Raw genomic sequence first — 23,729 nt, 5'->3', positions numbered from 1 at the left:
AACGTTTTTCAATGCTGAATGGAATGTCATTGAGAAAACAGAAAGGTAATCCCGTACTGACACACTGTATACCTCTGTTTTAGATCATCAACTTGTTTGTTGCTGTCATCATGGATAACTTTGACTATCTGACGCGTGATTGGTCCATTCTGGGCCCTCACCACCTGGATGAGTTTAAAAGGATCTGGTCTGAGTACGACCCTGAGGCCAAGTGAGTCTGCATTACCATCTGGACATAGAGTACACATACACACACACACCCCTGCAGTCATTCATTTACATTGGTTCTCACTGTGTGTTGTTTCTGTATTGGGTGTTGCTTTCAGTAGTGTGTTGGTTTCAGTGTCAGTGTGACTGTGTCTCTTTCAGTAGTGTGTTGGTTTCAGTGTCTGTGTGACTGTGTCTCTTTCAGTAGTGTGTTGGTTTCAGTGTCTGTGTGACTGTGTCTCTTTCAGTAGTGTGTTGGTTTCAGTGTCTGTGTGACTGTGTCTCTTTCAGTAGTGTGTTGGTTTCAGTGTCTGTGTGACTGTGTCTCTTTCAGTAGTGTGTTGGTTTCAGTGTCTGTGTGACTGTGTCTCTTTCAGTAGTGTGTTGGTTTCAGTGTCTGTGTGACTGTGTCTCTTTCAGTAGTGTGTTGGTTTCAGTGTCTGTGTGACTGTGTCTCGTTCAGTAGTGTGTTGGTTTCAGTGTCTGTGTGACTGTGTCTCTTTCAGTAGTGTGTTGGTTTCAGTGTCTGTGTGACGGTGTCTCTTTCAGTAGTGTGTTGGTTTCAGTGTCTGTGTGACTGTGTCTCTTTCAGTAGTGTGTTGCTTTCAGTGTCTATGTGACTGTGTCTCTTTCAGTAGTGTGTTGGTTTCAGTGTCTGTGTGACTGTGTCTCTTTCAGTAGTGTTTTGGTTTCAGTGTCTGTATGACTGTGTCTCTTTCAGTAGTGTGTTGGTTTCAGTGTCTGTGTGACTGTGTCTCTTTCAGTAGTGTGTTGGTTTCAGTGTCTGTGTGACTGTGTCTCTTTCAGTAGTGTGTTGGTTTCAGTGTCTGTGTGACTGTGTCTCTTTCAGTAGTGTGTTGGTTTCAGTGTCTGTGTGACTGTGTCTCTTTCAGTAGTGTGTTGGTTTCAGTGTCTGTGTGACTGTGTCTCTTTCAGTAGTGTGTTGGTTTCAGTGTCTATGTGACTGTGTCTCTTTCAGTAGTGTGTTGGTTTCAGTGTCTGTGTGACTGTGTCTCTTTCAGTAGTGTGTTGGTTTCAGTGTCTGTGTGACTGTGTCTCTTTCAGTAGTGTGTTGGTTTCAGTGTCTGTGTGACTGTGTTGCTTTCAGTAGTGCGTTGGTTTCAGTGTCAGTGTGACTGTGTCTCTTTCAGTAGTGTGTTGGTTTCAGTGTCAGTGTGACTGTGTCTCTTTCAGTAGTGTGTTGGTTTCAGTGTCTGTGTGACTGTCTCTTTCAGTAGTGTGTTGGTTTCAGTGTCTGTGTGACTGTGTCTCTTTCAGTAGTGTGTTGGTTTCAGTGTCTGTGTGACTGTGTCTCTTTCAGTAGTGTGTTGGTTTCAGTGTCTGTGTGACTGTGTCTCTTTCAGTAGTGTGTTGGTTTCAGTGTCTGTGTGACTGTGTTGCTTTCAGTAGTGTGTTGGTTTCAGTGTCTGTGTGACTGTGTCTCTTTCAGTAGTGTGTTGGTTTCAGTGTCTGTGTGACTGTGTCTCTTTCAGTAGTGTGTTGCTTTCAGTGTCTGTGTGACTGTGTTGCTTTCAGTGTCTGTGTGACTGTGTTGCTTTAAGTGTCTGTGTGACTGTGTTGCTTTCAGTGTCTGTGTGACTGTGTCTCTTTCAGTAGTGTGTTGCTTTCAGTAGTGTGTTGCTTTCAGTGTTTGTGTGACTGTGTTGCTTTCAGTAGTGTGTTGGTTTCAGTGTCTGTGTGACGGTGTCTCTTTCAGTAGTGTGTTGGTTTCAGTGTCTATGTGACTGTGTCTCTTTCAGTAGTGTGTTGGTTTCAGTGTCTGTGTGACTGTGTTGCTTTCAGTAGTGTGTTGGTTTCAGTGTTTGTGTGACTGTGTTGCTTTCAGTAGTGTGTTGGTTTCAGTGTCTGTGTGACGGTGTCTCTTTCAGTAGTGTGTTGGTTTCAGTGTCTGTGTGACGGTGTCTCTTTCAGTAGTGTGTTGGTTTCAGTGTCTGTGTGACGGTGTCTCTTTCAGTAGTGTGTTGGTTTCAGTGTCTGTGTGACTGTGTCTCTTTCAGTAGTGTGTTGGTTTCAGTGTCTGTGTGACTGTGTCTCTTTCAGTAGTGTGTTGGTTTCAGTGTCTGTGTGACTGTGTCTCTTTCAGGGGCAGGATAAAGCATCTGGATGTGGTGACCTTGCTGAGACGTATCCAGCCCCCTCTAGGCTTCGGCAAGCTGTGTCCACACAGAGTGGCCTGCAAGGTGTGTCTGAACACGCAAACAGCATGAACACACATCACACACATATTACATAACGTGTTCATATTGTGAGCTCAATCTTGCCCTGGTTAACTCATATGTTGCATGACCGTAACTCCTTTTAGAGACTGGTTGCAATGAACATGCCCCTGAACAGTGATGGCACGGTCATGTTCAATGCCACTCTGTTTGCCTTGGTGAGGACCGCTCTGAAGATCAAAACTGAAGGTGAGCACTGGGAGAAAACACAGTGATGTCTGAATGAGGAGATACTATGAAGTCCATCGGACAGAATCATCCCACAGTATTTCTGATGGCGTATTTCCACTAAGGACTTACCCCAGTGTTTTACCCAAACCGCTCAGATTTTTGTGTTTCCACCGCCACGGCCCGGCTCCAGTTTCTCACTGGCCCATGTCCTCAGTAGACCTGCTCTGACTTAAAGCCAAGCTTCACAAGTCCTCAGTGTCAGACTTAGCTATGTGGAAACACAGTTCCCAAAGAATAACATTAGAGCCCATATTACCATAATCACTGTCGACATACTGGTGCTGTAATGGAAACACCCAATGAATGTACTCAAAATACTCTTATACAGTGGCCTGCTCGATAGCTGTCTTGATTGGTCCAAATCATTTACCAAGTGTTGGTTTCCTAGGCAACTTGGAACAGGCCAATGAGGAGTTGCGAGCGGTCATCAAGAAGATCTGGAAGAGGACCAGCATGAAGCTGCTGGACCAAGTGGTGCCCCCTGCAGGCGGTCAGTAGAATGGCTCCCGCCTCCATGTGTCTGTGGTGTCTGTCAACAGTAACTGTACAGTAGATTCTATGTCATGGCTAGCGTGGCTAAAGAGAGACTTCCTCATGTCAGACTGCCCTCTATACCCGCACATGCTCAATTGTTATGTACACTTTAAACATACAAATGCGCTGTGCAAAACTACATAGCTAAGCAGTGTTATTACTTATGTACTGTGTGGGTAATCACATTGGCAATCCTACACTCCAGGCTAACCTTCAACAAAGTTTTCCCTCAGCAGGTGTACACAGGATATATACATGGAACTCAAAGCATATACTCAGCAGTCACCCCTTGAAAATAAACAAATCCATTGACATTAGTGATCCATGGCCTTACTAACCTTGTGAAACAGATTGCTTCGACAAGTTATTGACAGACAGTTGAGTCTTCACTTCCTGTTTTGTGTGTGAATAGCTGTAAAAGTCCCAGTTGTTATTTCAGTTAGAGCAGGATCAGATAGCGGATGAGACAGAAAGTACAGACTGTCACTTAAGTTCGGCGAAACTCACCTTATCTCACTCTCTATTTCCCTCCACAGTGTGGTCACATGCTCATTACAGCCCGACTCTGGGGCATCCTAGTGATACTCTGGCCAGGCTCAATCTTATATGGCTCCCTATTCACTTCATTGTGCACCAAGCAGTGTACTCTATAGGAAGGGGATATCGCAGCACCCATGTGTTTCTGTCAAATGTCATGCTGAACTGTTGTTCTGTATACTGTTTGGTTGACCTGAGCCATGCTGACCTATACAGTCTGTGGTGCTGTGCTGTGTTGTACTATGCTGATGATGACCAACCTGTGGTGTTCTTCACTGTGCCATAGTTTGCTGAAACCATTATTTGTGGTATTTTATTTTCATTGTTATCCTTTGCTGCACAATATTTTCTGATTTAACTCCGATGCTTGGCTTGTTCTAGCATTGCATGCTCTGCTATAGTTGACTAACTCCTCTTGATCTCTCTCGCTCTCTCTCTTTCTGGCCAAGCTTCTCTCCTCCACAGCTTTCCCTCCTCTTTCCCCTCTTCCATAGTCTCTTCTGCTCTCTCCCTCTCTCTGCCGTCCGGAATTTCCTGCAGCAGTTCTGTTTTTGGCCGGTGGCATGGAACTAGAGTTGCCTCTCTCCTGTGCCCTAGTTGTCCCCAGTCTGCTTACTAACTAGCTGAGTGACACAGATCTCTGCTTCCCTGTTCTGCACTGCTTCCCTGGCCTGCACGTCTCTTGACAGTTTAGATATTCTTCTCTTTCTGCTGTAGTCTTCTTGCTAGGTGCTTCTAACTGTGGCAGTATCCCTGTACTGTAGCTAAGCCTTAGATACTGTAGGTGGATGTGTAGCTGTTTGATAGACTCGTATGTTTAGTAAGATGTGGTTGTGTTGGTTTGAAAGAAAACAAGCGTTGCGCCGCATCATATCATGATTTTGTGGTATGATGACAGTATTGAGTTGAGGTTAGTGTCTGTTTGGCTGTTTACAGTTCTATGTTTCAGAACTGTTCATATTTTGATAATACCAGATACTCTAGTGCAAGGATGGGCAACTTTGATCGGGAGGGGTCCACAAAAATCTGAACTCATCATGAGGAGCCGCAGTGGCTGGTCAGCTTACATACATACATACATACATACATACATACATACATACATACATATAGTGTATACAGTACCAGTCAAACGTTTGGACACACCTACTCATTCAAGGGTTTTTCTTAATTTTTTAAACTATTTTCTACATTGTAGCATAATAGTGAAGACATCACAACTATGAAATAACACATCATGTAGTAACCAAAAATATTTGTATATTTGAGATTCTTCAAATTAGCCACCCTTTGCCTTGCTGACAGCTTTGCACACTCTTGGCATTCTCTCAAACAGCTTCACCTGAAATGCTTTTCCAACAGTCTTGAAGGACTTCCCACATATGCTGAGCACTTGTTGGCTGCTTTTTCTTCACTCTGCGGTCCAACTCATCCCAAACCATCTCAATTGTGTTGAGGTCCGGTGGTTGTGGAGGCCAGCTCATCTGATGCAGCACTCCATCATACTCCTACTTGGTCAAATAGCCCTTACACAACCTGGAGGTGTGTTGCGTCATTGTCCTGTTGAAAAACAAATGATAGTCCCACTAAGAGCAAACCAGATGGGATGGCGTATCGCTGCAGAATGCTGTGGTAGCCATGCTGGTTACTGCCTTGAACAGACAGTGTCACCAGCAAAGCACCCCTACACCACCCCCCCCCCCCCCCCCCCCCCCCCTCCATGTTTCATGTTGGGAACCACACATGCAGAAATCACCCGTTCACCTATTCTGCATTTCACAAAGACACGGCGGTTGGAACCAAAAATATCAAACTTGGACTCATCAGACCAAACGACAGATTTCTACCGGTCTAATGTCCATTGCTCATGTTTCTTAGCTCAAGCAAGTCTCTTCTTCTTATTGGTGTCCTTTGGTAGTGGTTTCTTTCCAGCAGTTCGACCATGAAGAAACTTTCAAAGTTTTTGACTGGCATTCATGTCTTAAAATAATGATGGACTGTCGTTTCTCTTTGCTTATTTGAGCTGGTCTTGCCATAATATGGACTTGGTCTTTTACCAAATAGGGCTATCTTCTGTATACCACTCCTACCTTGTCACAACACAACTGATTGGCTCAAATCCAGGTGACTACCTCATGAAGCTGGTTGAGAGAATGCCAAGAGTGTGCAAAGCTGTCATGAAGGCAAAGGGTGGCTACTTTGAAGAATCTCAAATGTAAAATATATTTAGATTTTTTTAACACTTTTTTGGTCACTACATGATTCCATATGTGTTATTTCATAGTTTTGATGTCTTCTCTATTATTTTACAATGTAGAAAATAGTAAAAAATTAAGAAAAACCCTTGAATGAGTAGGTGTGTACAAACTTCTGACTAGTCCTGTGTACTGTATATGAAAAAAAATGTTGGGTTTCTGCGGAATATCAGTTATTCAAAATAGACTCATGATAAAGACAGCACGTTGATGATATGATATTCAGCCAATTGTTGGAGTGCTCTGAAGAGTTCCTATAGGAGAGGTAGAGGACCATTGTGTCTTCGGGCCTAGTGTTATTTCCCAGGATGCTGTGCGGCGTGGTGAGGTGCTGACAGTGGAGGCGTTTGTGTGGTCTGTTCACTCAGATGACGAGGTAACCGTGGGGAAGTTCTATGCTACCTTCCTGATACAGGACTACTTCAGGAAATTCAAGAAACGCAAAGAGCAAGGCCTGGTGGGAAGACACTCATTCTCCAGCCTGAACTCCACCATCGCCCTCCAGGTGAGTCTCAACTGCTGTACTGTTCTGTATTGGACTGTACCATTCCACCTCCTCTAGAGTTGTCAATAGTTACCAAACTGGGCCTCCCAGGTGCAGTGGTCTAAGGCAGCTGTGCCACCAGAGATTCTGGGTTCGAGCCCAGGCTCTGTCGCAGCCGGCCGCGACCGGGAGGTCCATGGGGCGATGCACAATTTAAAAAAAAAATTGTTACCAAACTCAAACTATTATGGCCAATCTGTGTACACTCTACACAACAAGTCAATGTATTTGAACTGCAGATACCTGTACAATTTAAAAGATAATAACCTTTGAAACTAACTGATAGGACTTACTAACCAAAATATGTGGCTAATTTAGTAAGATAATAATACATTAATATGGGTAAACAATATGTAACTGCTAGTTAGCGATTGGTTGAATCACACTAGTGCTGCTTTGTCCAATCACCTCTGGACATCTGCAAAGCAGCAGGCCACTACACCTGAACACAATGTTGCTTCCCTGGCCTGCACTGTGCTATGTCACCTCTAGCCACGCTTACATCTGCAGACTATATCCTTTCTTACCTGCTTCTGGAAACAATCAGAGATAAAGAGAATATTGTTCCTCAGAAATGATTTAGTCTTGTATCAACACTGGATTAGCAGTGCTGTGCACACTCACCCTGATTAACAAAGCACCTCCTCAGTCTGATTTGTCTGTGTGTACTGTATGTGTCTGACCTTATGCTTCAGTTCATGTGTTCCTGCCAGCTCTCAGCTGCTCTCTTGTCGTCGTTGCAGGCTGGCCTCCGCACACTGCATGATATTGGGCCCGAAATTCGCCGAGTCATATCATGTGACCTGCAAGACGAGGGCCTTGTAGACATGAATGCAGAAGAAGATGACGAGGTGTCTAGGGTAAATCACTGTCCCAGTTCATTCAATAGATGCGCTTGATTTAACTCACCCGACACTTAGAATTTGTCTTTTACAGCCAATGGAATGGTCCCAAACTCAGTTCACGTGGTTGCTAGCTGAGCTAAATCAAGTGCCGCAATGAAAACAGTTACTTTGTTGGCCCACTCTTTGGCCAGTGGAAGAGCTTGCCTATTGACTCAGTCACAACATCACTCTGAGATGTTGACAATAATGTCATTTCCATTGTCGTTGAGACTAATTTAAAGATGATAACACTCATATTGCCTGATAACCCAGAACACACAGTAGATGATACTTATTCAACCCAGTGGTTTTAAAGTTACTCCACTTACATAAAATGTTTTGCACACAAACCTTCACTAAATGCACTGTTCATTTAATACCCTCATTACCTGTTGAACATAATTTAGTGAAGATCGTAATTAAAACCTCAATGGCCGTTCCTTACCACCAGGACAGACCCAAAGCCAGTGGTTAAGTTTGGTCACTGTGTTTTTATGGTCGCCTGTACTGACCCGAGTGTTGTCTCTACAGAGGAACGGCGTGCTGTTCGCCAACCACACCAATCACGTTAACGGGGACCACCGGGGTTCTGTCACCCAGCGGCCCCTCCAGGTCCCGCCTCCTTCCTGCCACGCATTCGTGGAGCCCTCTCAGGTTGGCTCTGAGGAAGGGGCTGGTGACCCCCACCCCTACAACCACTACTACCCCAAATCCCCCATGTCCTCCAACGCCAACCTCAACAACGCCAACATCCCCACCCTGCCCTCCCTGCCCAAAGAGGGGCAGCGGTGCTGTCTCCGCCGCGAGCACTCGTCCGCTAATGGGGCACCCTCCTCCAGCTCGCACCGCAAGAGTGTTGACTTCGACACCCTCACCACGGTCCAGTCTGCAAGGTAACTTAGGATGCTGCTTTCTTGGCTAGGTCTCCCTAGTAAATGAGCTCTCTTAAACTCAAAGGGACTTCCTGGTTAAAGGTTACATAATATTATGGTTCTCTTCATTTTTAATGCAATAGTCAATGAATGTATGCACTGTAAAAAAAAAGATGTTGATTCAATGTACAATTGTAAGGCAACAAGGTGCAAGAAGATAGTGAGTTCACTCAACATTTTCACACAAAAAGAGTGTTTTCTCAGCCAATATTTTTGGAGTAAGTTGCCAATCCTATTGCAGCTGGTTGCCTTACAATTGTACGTTGAATCAACATCTTTTTTTTACATTGTGGTAATGAACTAGGGGATTATTGTAGGTTTGAATTCATGTGTGATGAGAACAGTGGTTTTTTGCTTGCGTAAGGTCTAGGAGCTGTGGAGCTCAATGAGATCAACCCCATGACAACAGATGTGGATCTGAATAGGGCGTTTGGGTTTTGAAGTTGTTGTCCCCATCACATCCTTACCACAGCTATGTCTTTCACATATCCTGGCCTTTCATAGAATGGATCTTTTCAGCACCGTTCATTCTTGCACCACTAAGAGCTCTTTATGTTGAAATCCTGGAATTGTGTGTATCTGTCAGTGACACACACACTCCAGACCCATTCATTTTATGACCAGGATTATTATTTCTGTTTGTCTCACATTGTCTTTGTCATTGCATGCCCTTCCCCTCCCCTGTCCCAAATCCACATTTCCTTCACCACAACGTGCTTGCTTGGACAGGAGGCTCTACTATGAGACCTACATTAGGTATGTGTGTGAAACTACTGTTTCACCCTTTAATGACCCCGATCTCGCATTGGTTTATATGATCTGCTTTACTGAGATACTATACCTCAATCACCCCTTAAAAAGGCGTCTGGTTGAACTTTGACCCCAGGTCAGAATCAGGGGGTGTTCTGTACCCAACCATCCGCAGAGAGAAGCCAGGGGGAGCGGACAGTGATGATGACAAGGGCTCAGGGGAATACTTCAGTGGAGAGGAGTACCAGGAGGACGACCTCATGTTGCACAAGGACAGGTATCACCTGGAAACCACGCTCTCCTCTACTACACTGTCCTCTACTGTCCTCTACTGTACTCTCCTGTCCTCTACTGTCCTCCACTGTCCTCTACTGTCCTCTACTGTCCTCCACTGTCCTCTACTGTCCTCTACTCTACTATCCTCTACTGTCCTCTACTGTCCTCCACTGTCCTCTACTGTCCTCTACTCTACTATCCTCTACTGTCCTCTACTGTCCTCCACTGTCCTCTACTGTCCTCTACTGTCCTCCACTGTCTTCCACTGTCCTCTACTGTCCTCTACTGTCCTCCACTGTCCTCTACTCTACTGTCCTCTACTGTCCTCTACTCTACTCTTCTACACTGTCCTCTGCTGTACTCTACTGTCCTCTACTCTACTCTACTACACTGTCCTCTACTCTACTCTCCTCTACTGTCCTCTACTCTACTCTCCTCCACTGTCCTCTCCTCTACTCTAATCTCCTCTACTGTCCTCTACTCTACTGTCCTATGCTCTCCTCTCCTCTACTGCACTGTCCTCTACTCTCATCTCCTCTCCTCTACTGTCCTCTCCTCTCCTCTACTCAACTGTCCTCTACTCTACTCTCCTTTACTGCACTGTCCTCTATTCTGCTCTCCTCTACTCTACTGTCCTCTACTCTACTACACTGTCCTCTACTCTCCTCTCCTCTACTGTCCTCTACTCTCCTCTACTCTGCTCTGCTCTCCTCTCCTCTACTACACTGTCCTCTCCTCTACTCTCCTCTACTGTCCTTTCCTCTACTCTCCTCTACTGTCCTCTACTCTAGTGTCCTCTCCTCTCCTCTACTCTGCTCTGCTCTCCTCTCCTCTACTACACTGCCCTCTACTCTACTCTCCTCTACTGTCCTCTACTCTCCTCTACTCTGCTCTGCTCTCCTCTACTACACTGTCCTCTCCTCTCCTCTACTGTCCTCTACTCTACTCTCCTCCCCTCTACTGCACTGTCCTCTACTCTTCTCTACTGTCCTCTACTCTACTGTCCTCTACTCTACTCTCCTCTACTGCACTGTGCTCTACTCTGCTCTCCTCTACTCTGCTCTCCTCTACTCTACTGTCCTCTCCTCTACTGCACTCTCCTCTACTCTACTCTACTGTCCTCTACTCTACTGTCCTCTCCTCTACTGCACTGTCCTCTACTCTTCTCTACTGTCCTCTACTCTACTGTCCTCTACTCTACTCTCCTCTACTGCACTGTGCTCTACTCTGCTCTCCTCTACTCTGCTCTCCTCTACTCTACTGTCCTCTCCTCTACTGCACTCTCCTCTACTCTACTCTACTGTCCTCTACTCTACTGTCCTCTCCTCTACTGCACTCTCCTCTACTCTACTCTACTGTCCTCTCCTCTACTGCACTCTCCTCTACTCTACTCTACTGTCCTCTACTCTACTGTCCTCTCCTCTACTGCACTCTCCTCTACTCTCCTCTACTGTCCTCTACTCTAGTGTCCTCTACTCTCCTCTACTCTGCTCTGCTCTCCTCTCCTCTACTACACTGTCCTCTCCTCTACTCTCCTCTACTGTCCTTTCCTCTACTCTCCTCTACTGTCCTCTACTCTAGTGTCCTCTACTCTCCTCTACTCTGCTCTGCTCTCCTCTCCTCTACTACACTGCCCTCTACTCTACTCTACTCTACTGTCCTCTACTCTCCTCTACTCTGCTCTGCTCTACTACACTGTCCTCTCCTCTCCTCTACTGTCCTCTACTCTACTCTCCTCCCCTCTACTGCACTGTCCTCTACTCTTCTCTACTGTCCTCTACTCTACGGTCCTCTACTCTACTCTCCTCTACTGCACTGTGCTCTACTCTGCTCTCCTCTACTCTGCTCTCCTCTACTCTACTGTCCTCTCCTCTACTGCACTCTCCTCTACTCTACTCTACTGTCCTCTACTCTACTGTCCTCTCCTCTACTGCACTGTCCTCTACTCTTCTCTACTGTCCTCTACTCTACTGTCCTCTACTCTACTCTCCTCTACTGCACTGTGCTCTACTCTGCTCTCCTCTACTCTGCTCTCCTCTACTCTACTGTCCTCTCCTCTACTGCACTCTCCTCTACTCTACTCTACTGTCCTCTACTCTACTGTCCTCTCCTCTACTGCACTCTCCTCTACTCTACTCTACTGTCCTCTCCTCTACTGCACTCTCCTCTACTCTACTCTACTGTCCTCTACTCTACTGTCCTCTCCTCTACTGCACTCTCCTCTACTCTCCTCTACTGTCCTCTACTCTAGTGTCCTCTACTCTCCTCTACTCTGCTCTGCTCTCCTCTCCTCTACTACACTGCCCTCTACTCTACTCTCCTCTACTGTCCTCTACTCTCCTCTACTCTGCTCTGCTCTCCTCTACTACACTGTCCTCTCCTCTCCTCTACTGTCCTCTACTCTACTCTCCTCCCCTCTACTGCACTGTCCTCTACTCTTCTCTACTGTCCTCTACTCTACTGTCCTCTACTCTACTCTCCTCTACTGCACTGTGCTCTACTCTGCTCTCCTCTACTCTGCTCTCCTCTACTCTACTGTCCTCTCCTCTACTGCACTCTCCTCTACTCTACTCTACTGTCCTCTACTCTACTGCAATCTACTCTGCGCTACTCTACTGTCCTCTACTCTACTGTCCTCTATTCTACTGTCCTCTTCTCTACTCTAATCTACTCTCCTCTCCTCTACGGTCCTCTCCTCTGCTCTCCTCTACTCTACTCTACTCTCTTCTCCTCTCCTCTCCTCTGCTGTACTTTCCTCTACTCTACTGTCCTCTACTCTGCTGTCCTCTACTATACTGTCCTCTACTCTCTTCTCCTCTCCTCTACTGTCCTCTACTGTCCTCTACTCTACTGTCCTCTCCTCTACTCTGCACTCCTTTAATCTGCTCTCCTCTACTCTCCTCTACTGCACTGTCCTCTACTCTACTCTCCTCTCCTCTCCTCTACTGCACTCTCCTCTCCTCTCCTCTCCTCTACTCTACTGCACTGTCCTCTACTCTCCTCTACTCTCCTGCACTGTCCTCTACTCTCTTCTCCTCTCCTCTACTATCCTCTACTGTACTCTACTCTCCTCTACTGTCCTCTACTCTACTGTCCTCTATTCTCCTCTCCTCTACTGTACTCTCATCTACTGTTCTCTTCTCTCTTCTATTCTCCTTTCCTGTTCTCTCCTCTATTCTACTGTACTCTCCTCTATTCTCCTCTCCTCTATTCACCTTTCCTTTCCTCTATTCTCCTCTCTTGTACTCTCCTCTACTGTACTATCCTATATTCTCCCCTATTCTCCTCTCCTGTGCTCTCCTCTGTTCTCCTCTACTGTGCTCTCCTCTATTCTCCTCTGTTCTCCTCTACCGTGCTCTCCTCTATTCTCCTCTGTTCTCCTCTACTGTGCTCTCCTCTATTCTCCTCTCCTGTGCTCTCCTCTGTTCTCCTCTACTGTGCTCTCCTCTATTCTCCTCTACTGTACTCTCCTCTTTTCTACTGTAACTCTCCTTTATTCTCTTCTATTCTCCTCTCCTCTCCTCTATTATCCTGTGCTCTCCTCTCTTCTCTTCTACTCTACTGTACTCTACTCTATCAGTACCTGTCCAGATTTTGCTGCTGTTGACAAGGTGGTTGTTTACTGATGTTGTTGTCTGGTTGTTGCTCAGGATGCCCCATAGGGAGTTTCAAGACCTTCAAACTGACTTGGACACAAATGCATCGAGGGGTTACCATCAACCGGATAGTCTCTATGACGACGACCAACAACCCATTTACCAAGATGGTGGGCGGTCGCCAAAGCGACGGTTGTTCCCCTCTACACCCCAGGGTGAGGTCCCTTGGTTACCATAGTGATTCAATCAGGGGTGTCACTGATTGGCTGATAAAGATGATGATGGAACACTCAAAGGGCTTTACATTGTAATGAGATCCATAAATGTAAATGATAGGTGTCTCTCCTGTGTTTAAACCTCCAGCACCCCACAGACCCTCCTTCAACTGTCTCTCCTGTGTTTATACCTCCAGCACCCCACAGACCCTCCTTCAACTTTGAGTGTCTGCGGAGACATAGCAGTCAGGATGATGACATCCCCTTGACCCCTTCCATTCCCCATCGAACAGCTCTACCCCTGCATCTGATGCAGCAACAGGTGGGTACCACTGAACCAAACTGATGGCTACCATATGCACTGAAAGACTTACTCTCACACAATTAGCTTACAAAATATTGACACAACTCACTGCACATACACACAAACATGTGTGAGTCTTAATTTAGGCAATGAATTAAAGGTATGTCTATGTGGTTTGACCTCCATGACCCCTCCTCTTCTCCTGTTCCCTAGGTGATGGCAGTGGCTGGCCTGGACTCCAGCAGAGTCCAGCGTCTCTCTCCATCACGCTCTCTACGTTCCTGGGCCACGCCCCCCACCTCCCCCATTAGCAGGGACCACTCCCCATACTACACCCCCCTCATCCAGGTACGTGTGTGTGTGTGCATTTCTGAATGTAAATGTGTTGATACATTTTGTGTGTGTGCGTTTGTGTGTATCCAGGTGGACTGGCGTGGTCCCGGCAGTGTGAGCAGCACCCCCGGCTCTGTGAGAAGAAGCTCCTGGTACACTGACGCCCCGGAAGCCCCTTTGAGCCTCACCTACTCCCCCTCTCAACTCCAGATCCCCCCAGAGTACCGCAGGCAGTACCACCAGAAGATAGGCAGTGCCAACAGCCTAGTAGAGGCCGTGAGTAGCCCTGACACACACACACACACACACAACGCACGCACACACACTATGAATGATTTAATGATTTCCCCCTTTTTCCTGTTTCAGGTGTTGATTTCAGAAGGACTGGGGAAATACGCCAAGGACCCCAAATTTGTGGCGGCGACAAAGCATGAGATCGCGGACGCCTGCGAGATGACCATCGATGAGATGGAGAGTGCCGCCAGCAACCTGCTGAATGGCAGTATGGGTAATGGAGCGGGGGCAACCGGGGCCACGGACAAAGTGACGGCCACAAGCCTCAGGGACCGTAATCTCCATGACGACAGTGATGAGGAGCCGGACACGAGTGTGAAATGTGAAGAAGATCTGACTGATGAGATGATATGCATCAGCACCCTATAGCAGTCAGTCACATAGGCTGACATGGCACGCTATAGCATTCAGTCACATAGGCTGACATGGCACCCTATAGCATTCAGTCACATAGGCTGACATGGCACCCTATAGCATTCAGTCACATAGGCTGAAATGGCACCCTATAGCATTCAGTTACATAGGCTGACATGGCACCCTATAGCATTCAGTCACATAGGCTGACATGGCACCCTATAGCATTCAGTCACATAGGCTGCATTTGACATGGCACCCTATACCATATGAAGTGCACTATATAGGGAGAGATGTGCCTTTTGGAGTGCCTTTCTTTCTGTGGAATTAATAGGTAGATGGAAACACTGCCAGCTGGAGAGAACTGTAGGGATGGAGGGACATGCTAAGGCTCCAACTATAGAGGAGTGGAGGGATACGCTAAGGATCCAACTACAGAGGAGTGGAGGGATGGAGGGACACGCTAAGGATCCAACTACAGAGGAGTGGAGGGATGGAGGGACACGCTAAGGATGCAACTACAGTGGAGTGGAGGGATGGAGGGACACGCTAAGGCTCCAACTACAGAGGAGTGGAGGGATGGAGGGACACGCTAAGGCTCCAACTACAGAGGAGTGGAGGGATGGAGGGACACGCTAAGGCTCCAACTACAGTGGAGTGGAGGGATGGAGGGACACGCTAAGGATCCAACTACAGTGGGATGGAGAGACACGCTAAGGATCCAACTACAGTGGAGTGGAGGAATGGAGGGACACGCTAAGGATCCAACTACAGTGGGATGGAGTGACACGCTAAGGATCCAACTACAGTGGAGTGGAGGGATGGAGGGACACACTAAGGCTCCAACTACAGTGGAGTGGAGGGATGGAGGGACACGCTAAGGATCCAACTACAGAATGGAGAGATGGAGGGACACGCTAAGGATCCAACTACAGAGGAGTGGAGGGATGGAGGGACACGCTAAGGATCCAACTACAGAGGAGTGGAGGGATGGAGGGACACGCTAAGGATCCAACTACAGAGGAGTGGAGGGATGGAGGGACACGCTAAGTATCCAACTACAGTGGAGTGGAGGGATGGAGGGACACGCTAAGGATCCAACTACAGAGGAGTGGAGGGATGGAGGGACACGCTAAGTATCCAACTACAGTGGAGTGGAGGGATGGAGGAACACGCTAAGAATCCAACTACAGAATGGAGAGATGGAGGGACACGCTAAGGATCCAACTACAGAGGAGTGGAGGGATGGAGGGACACGCTAAGGATCCAACTACAGAGGAGTGGAGGGATGGAGGGACACGCTAAGGATCCAACTACAGTGGAGTGGAGGGATGGAGGAACACGCTAAGAATCCAACTACAGAATGGAGAGATGGAGGGACACGCTAAGGATCCAACTACAGAGGAGTGGAGGGATGGAGGGACACGCTAAGGATCCAACTACAGAGGAGTGGAGGGATGGGGGGACACGCTAAGGATCCAACTACAGAGGAGTGGAGGGATGGAGGGACACGCTAAGGATCCAACTACAGAGGAGTGGAGGGATGGGGGGACACGCTAAGGATACAACTACAGTGGAGTGGAGGGATGGAGGGACATGCTAAGGATCCAACTACAGAGGAGTTTCACCCAACTTTCTTTCTCTCTGTCTGGCAACACCCAGTGAACCGAGAGATATAGGTAGGGGTTGTCCCTTAGGGGATGCAGTAATGCTAGGTTTGCAGTGCACTCAGGATGAGTAGGATTAGTGTCACCGCCTCAATGACTTCATACAGAAATCACATATCAGTGACATCACGTTCCAATCCTCAGGCATATCCCCCCTGCCTCCCATTTGCCTTACCCTCTGCACAGAGATACTAAGAATAGTGAGTCATAGGTGTAGTGGTGGCCATTTTACAGACCACTTTTTGAAACTGTGAACAACCAACACAAGAAAACAGTGTACTCAAATATCACACACTCATTCCTGCCCAACCAATCAATCTTCAGGGATATCAGGGTTCCGATCGATAGACACATGTACAGGTACAGACACTAGAAGCCATGTTGTTTTAGTGAAAGGAAAAAGCTATTAAGTTGTAGATATTTTTTAAACCCTGTAAGAAAAATAAACTATAGAAAAGAGATGCTTTATATTTGGTTAATTATGAATCGTTACAGGTACAGCAATATCGTCCCCATGCCTATGTTTTATTTGTGAATTAATATGAAATTATATTTTATAATCTTGTCGCCTTTTTTTCCGCTAGAATGCATTATGTTTAAGCATAGCAGTTTAAGGAGGATAATATTGATGTAGAATGACTGATGTCAAAAAGAGCTGCTTTCACTGAAGTGTACGTACAGTATGGCTGTACAGAAGGAGGGTTTACCATTTACCATTTACCAGCTTAGCTCACTGCCAACAGAAATAAATAGTTTCAGGTTACATTGAGGACAACTGTTTTTCATTGTGTATTGTACAGCACTGGAGCAGTTTAACTGTTTACTGTGTTACTGTGCTTCTTCTTCAACTGGTTACTGTCATGGAAATGGGTTCATTTCCTGTCAACCTTTACAGTATGTGCAATGAAAGGGCTCCTTAAAAAAAAACACCAAAAGGGAAAATCTATGCTTTGAAGACACATAGCTGTGGCCAATAAGGCTGTATGACTAATATGCATTTTCCAAACGCGTAAAGTCAAGTTCAATATAACTGCATGTCATGTCAGGGATCTTTGTGAAATGGCGTCACGAAATGTAAATTCCTTAACAATGGAATATAGTGTAGTAGTGAATAAACTACTAGGTTTTCCTCAGCATAACTACCATCTTTCTCTCAGCACCAAACAATGCTCTCAGTTCAACACATGAATGATGGCATGGTGATGGCATGGTGATGGCATAGTGATGGCATAGTGATGGCATGGTGATGGCATGGTGATGGCATGGTGATGGCATGGTGATGGCATGGTGATGGCATGGTGATGGCATGGTGATGGCATGGTGATGGCATAGTGATGGCATAGTGATGGCATGGTGATGGCATGGTGATGGCATAGTGATGGCATGGTGATGGCATAGTGATGGCATGGTGATGGCATGGTGATGGCATGGTGATGGCATAGTGATGGCATGGTGATGGCATGGTGATGGCATGGTGATGGCATGGTGATGGCATGGTGATGGCATGGTGATTGCATGGTGATGGCATAGTGATGGCATGGTGATGGCATACTGATGGCATGGTGATGGCATGGTGATGGCATAGTGATGGCATGGTGATGGCATAGTGATGGCATGGTGATGGCATAGTGATGGCCACTTAGTGGGGTTTTGTCTAGAAGGGATGATACAGCTTTGGTACTTTTCATATAGCAGGTTAGGAGAAATAGGTTAAGGTTAGGAAAAGCGTTAAGGTTAGCTAAAAATAATTTAAAAAATAACTTTTGACGTCAATTTGACAAAAGTTGTATCCCATCTAGAAATGACCACTCAGTGAGTGTTTCGAGAGTGGGGTTCAAATCCTGACATAATGGTATGCATGCATGCCTTCCAGGACTGGTAATGATAACTATTGCACCAGAGGTTATATCACTAGCTCAAATTGTCTTTGAGATGGTGAGACTATACTTTTCCTGGGGCTATGTACAGTTGAACTCGGAAGTTTATATACACTTAGGTTGGAGTCATTAAAACTCATTTTTCAACCACTCCACAAATTTCTTGTTAACAAACTATAGTTTTGGCAAGTCGGTTATGCATGACACAAGTCATTTTTCCAAAAATTGTTTATAATTGTTTACAAACTTAATTCACTGTATCACAATTGCAGTGGGTCAGAAGTTTACAAACACTAAGTTGACTGTGCCTTTAAACAGCTTGAAAAATTCCAGAAAATGATGTCATGGCTTTAGAAGCTTCTGATAGGCTAATTGACATAATTTGAGTCAATTGGAGGTGTACTTGTGGATGTATTTCAAGGCCTACCTTCAAACTCATTGCCTCTTTGCTTGACATCGTGGGAAAATCAAAAGAAATCAGCCAAGACCTCCGAAAAATAATTGTAGACCTCCACAATTCTGGTTCATTCTTGGGAGCAATTTCCAAATGCCTGAAGGTACCACGTTCATCTGTACAAACAATAGTACACAAGTATAAACACCATGGGACCAAGCAGCTGTCATACCGCTCAGGAAGGAGACACGTTCTGTCTCCTAGAGATTAACATGCTTTGGTGCGAAAAGTGCAAATCAATCCCAGAACAACAGCAAAGGACTTTGTGAAGATGCAGGTACAAAAGTATCTATATCCACAGTAAAATGAGTCCTATATCGACATAACCTGAAAGGCCGCTCAGCAAGGAAGAAGCAACTGCTCCAAAACCACCATAAAAAAGCCAGACTACGGTTTGCAACTGCACACGGGGACAAAGATCGTAATTTTTGGAGAAATGTCCTCTGGTCTGATGAAACAAAAATAGAACTGTTTGGCCATAATGACCATTGTTATGTTTGGAGGGAAAAGGAGGAGGTTTGCAAGCCGAAGATCACTATCCCAACCGTGAAGCACAGGGGTGGCAGCATCATGTTGTGGGGGTGCTTTGCTACAGGAGGGACTGGTGCACTTCACAATATAGATCAAATGAAGAAGGAAAAGTATGTGGATATATTGAAGCAACATCTCAAGACATCAGTCAGGAAGTTAAAGCTTGGTCGCAAATGGGTCTTCCATATGGACAATGACACCAAGCATACTTCCAAAGTTGTGGCAAAATTGTTTAAGGACAACAAAGTCAAGGTATTGGAGTGGCCATCATAAAGCCCTGATCTCAATCCTATAGAAAATATGTGGGCAGAACTGAATAAGTGTGTGCGAGCAAGGAGGTCTACAAACCTGACTCAGTTAAACCAGCTCTGTTAGGAGGAATGGGCCAAAATTCACCCAATTTATTTGTGTGAAGCTTGTGGAAGGCTACCCGAAATGTTTGACCCAAGTTAAACAATTTAAAGGCAATGCTACCAAATACTAATTGAGTGTATGTAAACTTCTGACCCACTGGGAATGTGATGAAAGAAATAAATAAATATCTCTACTATTATTCTGGCATTTCACATTCTTAAAATAAAGTGCCGATCCTAACTGACCTAAGACAGGGACATTTTACTCTGATTAAATGTCAGGAATTGTGAAAAACTGAGTTTAAATGTATTTGGCTAAGGTGTATGTAAACTTCCGACTTCAACTGTATGTGATTACAGAGACCTTTGAGTCAGAGATCTGCCAAGTGATATGTGAAGGTAACTCCCACTAATTGAATCATCTTTATTTATACTGTTTGCAAGTGATAAAAACAAAAACTACTTTGAGAAACATAAGGTTTGATATGCAGCGTGTGCAACTCACAGCTTAATTGTTTGTACTGCTTCTGTTGTGTAAGAAACTGTGCAGAATGTGAAGGTTAAAGTGATTCACTGTACTTGAAGAATCCTGCTTTCTACCCGCTAACATTACAGATGATTCCACTTTGTAGCAGATTAGTTTTACCTTCAGATTTTATACTGTTGAAACCCCTTTTTTTTTGTACAGTTCCTTTATTCTTTTGAACATTTGCCTGGAATGCTGATGATTTTGTAACGATCACAACTGAATAAACTCTCTCCAAGTCACTCAATGGCTCCAGATGACAGTATCTGTGTTATATGTACTCGGCGGCAGGAATTTGCCAAACAAAACAGATGGACTCTACATATGATTAAAACAATTACCATCACAGCTGTTGGTGAGTGTGTAAAACGCAGGATGCAAAGTGATAATGTAATATTCTTAATTTAAAACGTAGTCAGAAGCACTAACATGGTGGTTAATAATGCTGTACACGTGACTGTGAACGTGTAGAAACTAGAGGGTACGTTTGTGTGGGATCATTATGTCTTATCTAGGCTCAGCTGCACAGCTACAGGGAATTTCTTTAGAAATGTCATAAATGTGACTGGAACATTGCCCATTGCGACGGTTGGCTAGCTGGCAGCTGTTGATTAAGTACCAACATTTCCATAGAAATCAAGGAGCTATAGATCCCGAGGAATTGAGATAGGCAAACAATGTGTTACCCCGATTCAAAACAATGGATTGGATTAGGAACAAAGACAGATAGAAAAGATTCAGTAAAATGTAAGTGCTGGTGATATGCAGTACCAGTCAAAAGTTTGGACACACCTACTCATTCAAGGGTTTTTCTTTATTTTTACTATTTTTACCCTAAAACACTTCTGCGAGCAGGCCTTTCTAATCGACCTGGCCCGGGTATCCTGGAAGGATATTGACCTCATCCCGTCAGGAGAGGATGCCTGGTCTTTCTTTAAAAGTGCCTTCCACACCATCTTAAATAAGCATGCCCCTTTCAAAAAATGTAGAACCAGGAATAGATATAGCCCTTGGTTCTGTCCAGACCTAACTGCCCTTGACCAGCACAAAAACATCCTGTGGCGTTCTGCATTAGCATCGAATAGCCCCCGTGATATGCAGCTTTTCAGGGAAGTTAGGAACCAATATACACAGGCACAGGCAGTAAGGAAAGCTAAGGCTAGCTTTTTCAAACAGAAATTTGCATCCTGTAGTACTAACTCAAAAAAGTTCTGGGACACTGTAAAGTCCATGGAGAATAAGAGCACCTCCTCCCAGCTGCCCACTGCACTGAGGCTAGGAAACATTGTCACCACCGATAAATCCACAATAATTGAGAATTTCAATAATAATTTTTCTGCGGCTGGCCATGCTTTCCACCTAGCTACCCCTACCCCGGTCAACAGCCCTGCACTCCCCACAACAACTCGCCCAACCCTCTCCCATTTCTCATTCACCCAAATCCAGATAGCTGATGTTCTGAAAGAGCTGCAAAATGTGGACCCCTACAAATCAGCCGGACTAGACAATCTAGACCCTCTCTTTCTAAAATGATCTGCCGAAATTGTTGCAACCTCTATCACTCACTCGTCTGAGATTCCCAAAGATTGGAAAGCTGCCGCAATCATCCCCCTCTACAAGGGGGAGACACTCTAGACCCAAACTGCTACAGACCTATCTATCCTACCCTGCCTCTCTAAGGTCTTCGAAAGCCAAGTTAACAAACAGATTACTGACCATTTACAATCCCACCGTACCTTCTCCGATATGGTTTCCGGTCATGGGTGCACCTCAGCCACTCTCAAGGTCCTAAATGATATCATAACCGCCATCGATAAGAGACATTACTGTGCAGCCGTATTCATCGACCTGGCCAAGGCTTTTGACTCTGTCAATCACCACATTCTTATTGGCAGCCTCAACGGCCTTGGTTTCTCAAATGATTGCCTCGCCTGGTTATCCAACTACTTCTATGATAGAGTTCAGTGTGTTAAATTCTCTGATCCACCTCTACGCAGACGACACCATTCTGTATACTTCTGACCCTTCTTTCGACACCGTGTTAACTAACTACAACTCTCCTTCCGTGGCCTCCAACTGCTCTTAAAGGCAAGTAAAACTAAATGCATGCTCTTCAACCGATCACTGCCCGCACCTGCCCACCCGTCCAGCATCACTACTCTGGACGGTTCTGACTTAGAATACGTGGACAACTACAAATACCTAGGTGTCTGGTTAGACTGTAAACTCTCCTTCCAGACTCACATTAAGCATCTCCAATCCAAAATTAAATCTAGAATCGGTTTCCTATTTCGCAACAAAGCATCCTTCCCTCATGCTGCCAAACATACCCTCGTAAAACTGACCATCCTACCGATCCTCGACTTCTGCAGTCATTTATAAAATAGCCTCCAACACTCTACTCAACAAATTGGATGCAGTCTATCACAGTGCCATCCGTTTTGTCACCAAAGCCCCATATACTACCCACCGCTGTGACCTGTACGCTCTTGTTGGCTGGCCCTCGCTTCATACTTGTCGCCAAACCCACTGGCTCCAGGTCATCTACAAGTCTCTGCTAGGTAAAGCCCCACCTTATCTCAGCTCACTGGTCACCATAGCAGCACCCACTCGTAGCACGTGCTCCAGCAGGTATATTTCACTGGTTACCCCCAAAGCCAATTCCTCCTTTGGCCGCCTTTCCTTTCCTACCAATGACTGGAACGAACTGCAAAAATCACTGAAGCTGGAGACTCATATCTCCCTCACTACCTTTAAGCACCAGCTGTCTGAGCAGCTCACAGATCACTGCACCTGTACATAGCCCATCTGTAAACAGCCCATCCAACTACCTCATCCCCATACTGTATTGATTTATCTTGCTCCTTTGCACCCCAGTCTCTACTTGCACATTCATCTTCTGCACATCTACCATTTCAATGTTTAATTGCTATATTGTAATTTACTTCGCCACCATGGCCTATTTATTGCCTAGACTTTTTGTTTTCTTTTTTTCTACTGTATTATTGACTGTATGTTGTGTTTATTCCATGTGTAACTCTGTGTTGTTGTATTTGTCGAAATGCTATGCTTTATCTTGGCCAGGTCGCTGTTGTAAATGATAACTTGTTCTCAGCTAGCCTCCCTGGTTAAATAAAGGTGAAATAAAAAATCTCTGCTTGAAGCGTCACTACAGCCACCCTGGTTCAAATCCAGGCTGTATCACAACCGGCCGTTGGAAGTCCCCATAGTGTGGAGCACAATTGGCCCACCGTCATCCGGTTTGGGCCGGTGTATGCCGTCATTGTAAATAAAAATGTGTTCTTAACTCAACTTGAACACTATATTTAATTATTAGTTTTGTGTGTCCTTGAGCTTTGCTACAGATGCTTTAATTTATTTGACTGGCTCACCTTTGTCGGCAGGTTTTATTTGTGAGCTTTTTTTATAGCTTGCCCTTTATATTCCTTTTCTACTGAATAGTAAACTAGTGTTTGGGTTAAACTCGTAGCCCTTTACACTCCAGCCCGTATACGGTTGCGAATAGCAGATTTTGCCACTGATAAGCACCTAAATTTGAACGCAGTGGCTGTACAGTAAAATGCTATACATGACATCAGAGCGTAGGGTCTCTGCTTTACAGCGCTGTATGGGATGGGATTCAACTGACAGTAGTTCTAAATGTGAGGACCAACCGCCAAAGGAAGCCTTATGTTTGTCATATTGTGAAGAAAATGTGCTGCAGAACATGCACCTGAATGCACTAATGACTATGTTCTCTGCGCTCCAAAAGTACAGTACAATCTGTTTTTCTGAAGTGCCTTGTGAAACTCTAACACTGTAAGATTGTATTTCAAAC

At 45.5% G+C, this 23,729-nt stretch overlaps 1 pseudogene; it reads left to right on the top strand.

Moving 5' to 3' along the window:
- The window catches only part of LOC110491111, a 119,473-nt pseudogene extending 104,282 nt beyond the window's left edge, over positions 1-15,191 (top strand).
- The last annotated feature ends 8,538 nt before the right edge of the window (positions 15,192-23,729 follow it).

This window comes from Oncorhynchus mykiss, chromosome 16 (assembly GCF_013265735.2).
Source record: "Oncorhynchus mykiss isolate Arlee chromosome 16, USDA_OmykA_1.1, whole genome shotgun sequence".
NCBI lineage: Eukaryota > Metazoa > Chordata > Actinopteri > Salmoniformes > Salmonidae > Oncorhynchus > Oncorhynchus mykiss.
Note: the sequence above shows the minus strand (reverse complement) of the source record. Positions and strands in the feature narration are given on the sequence as shown.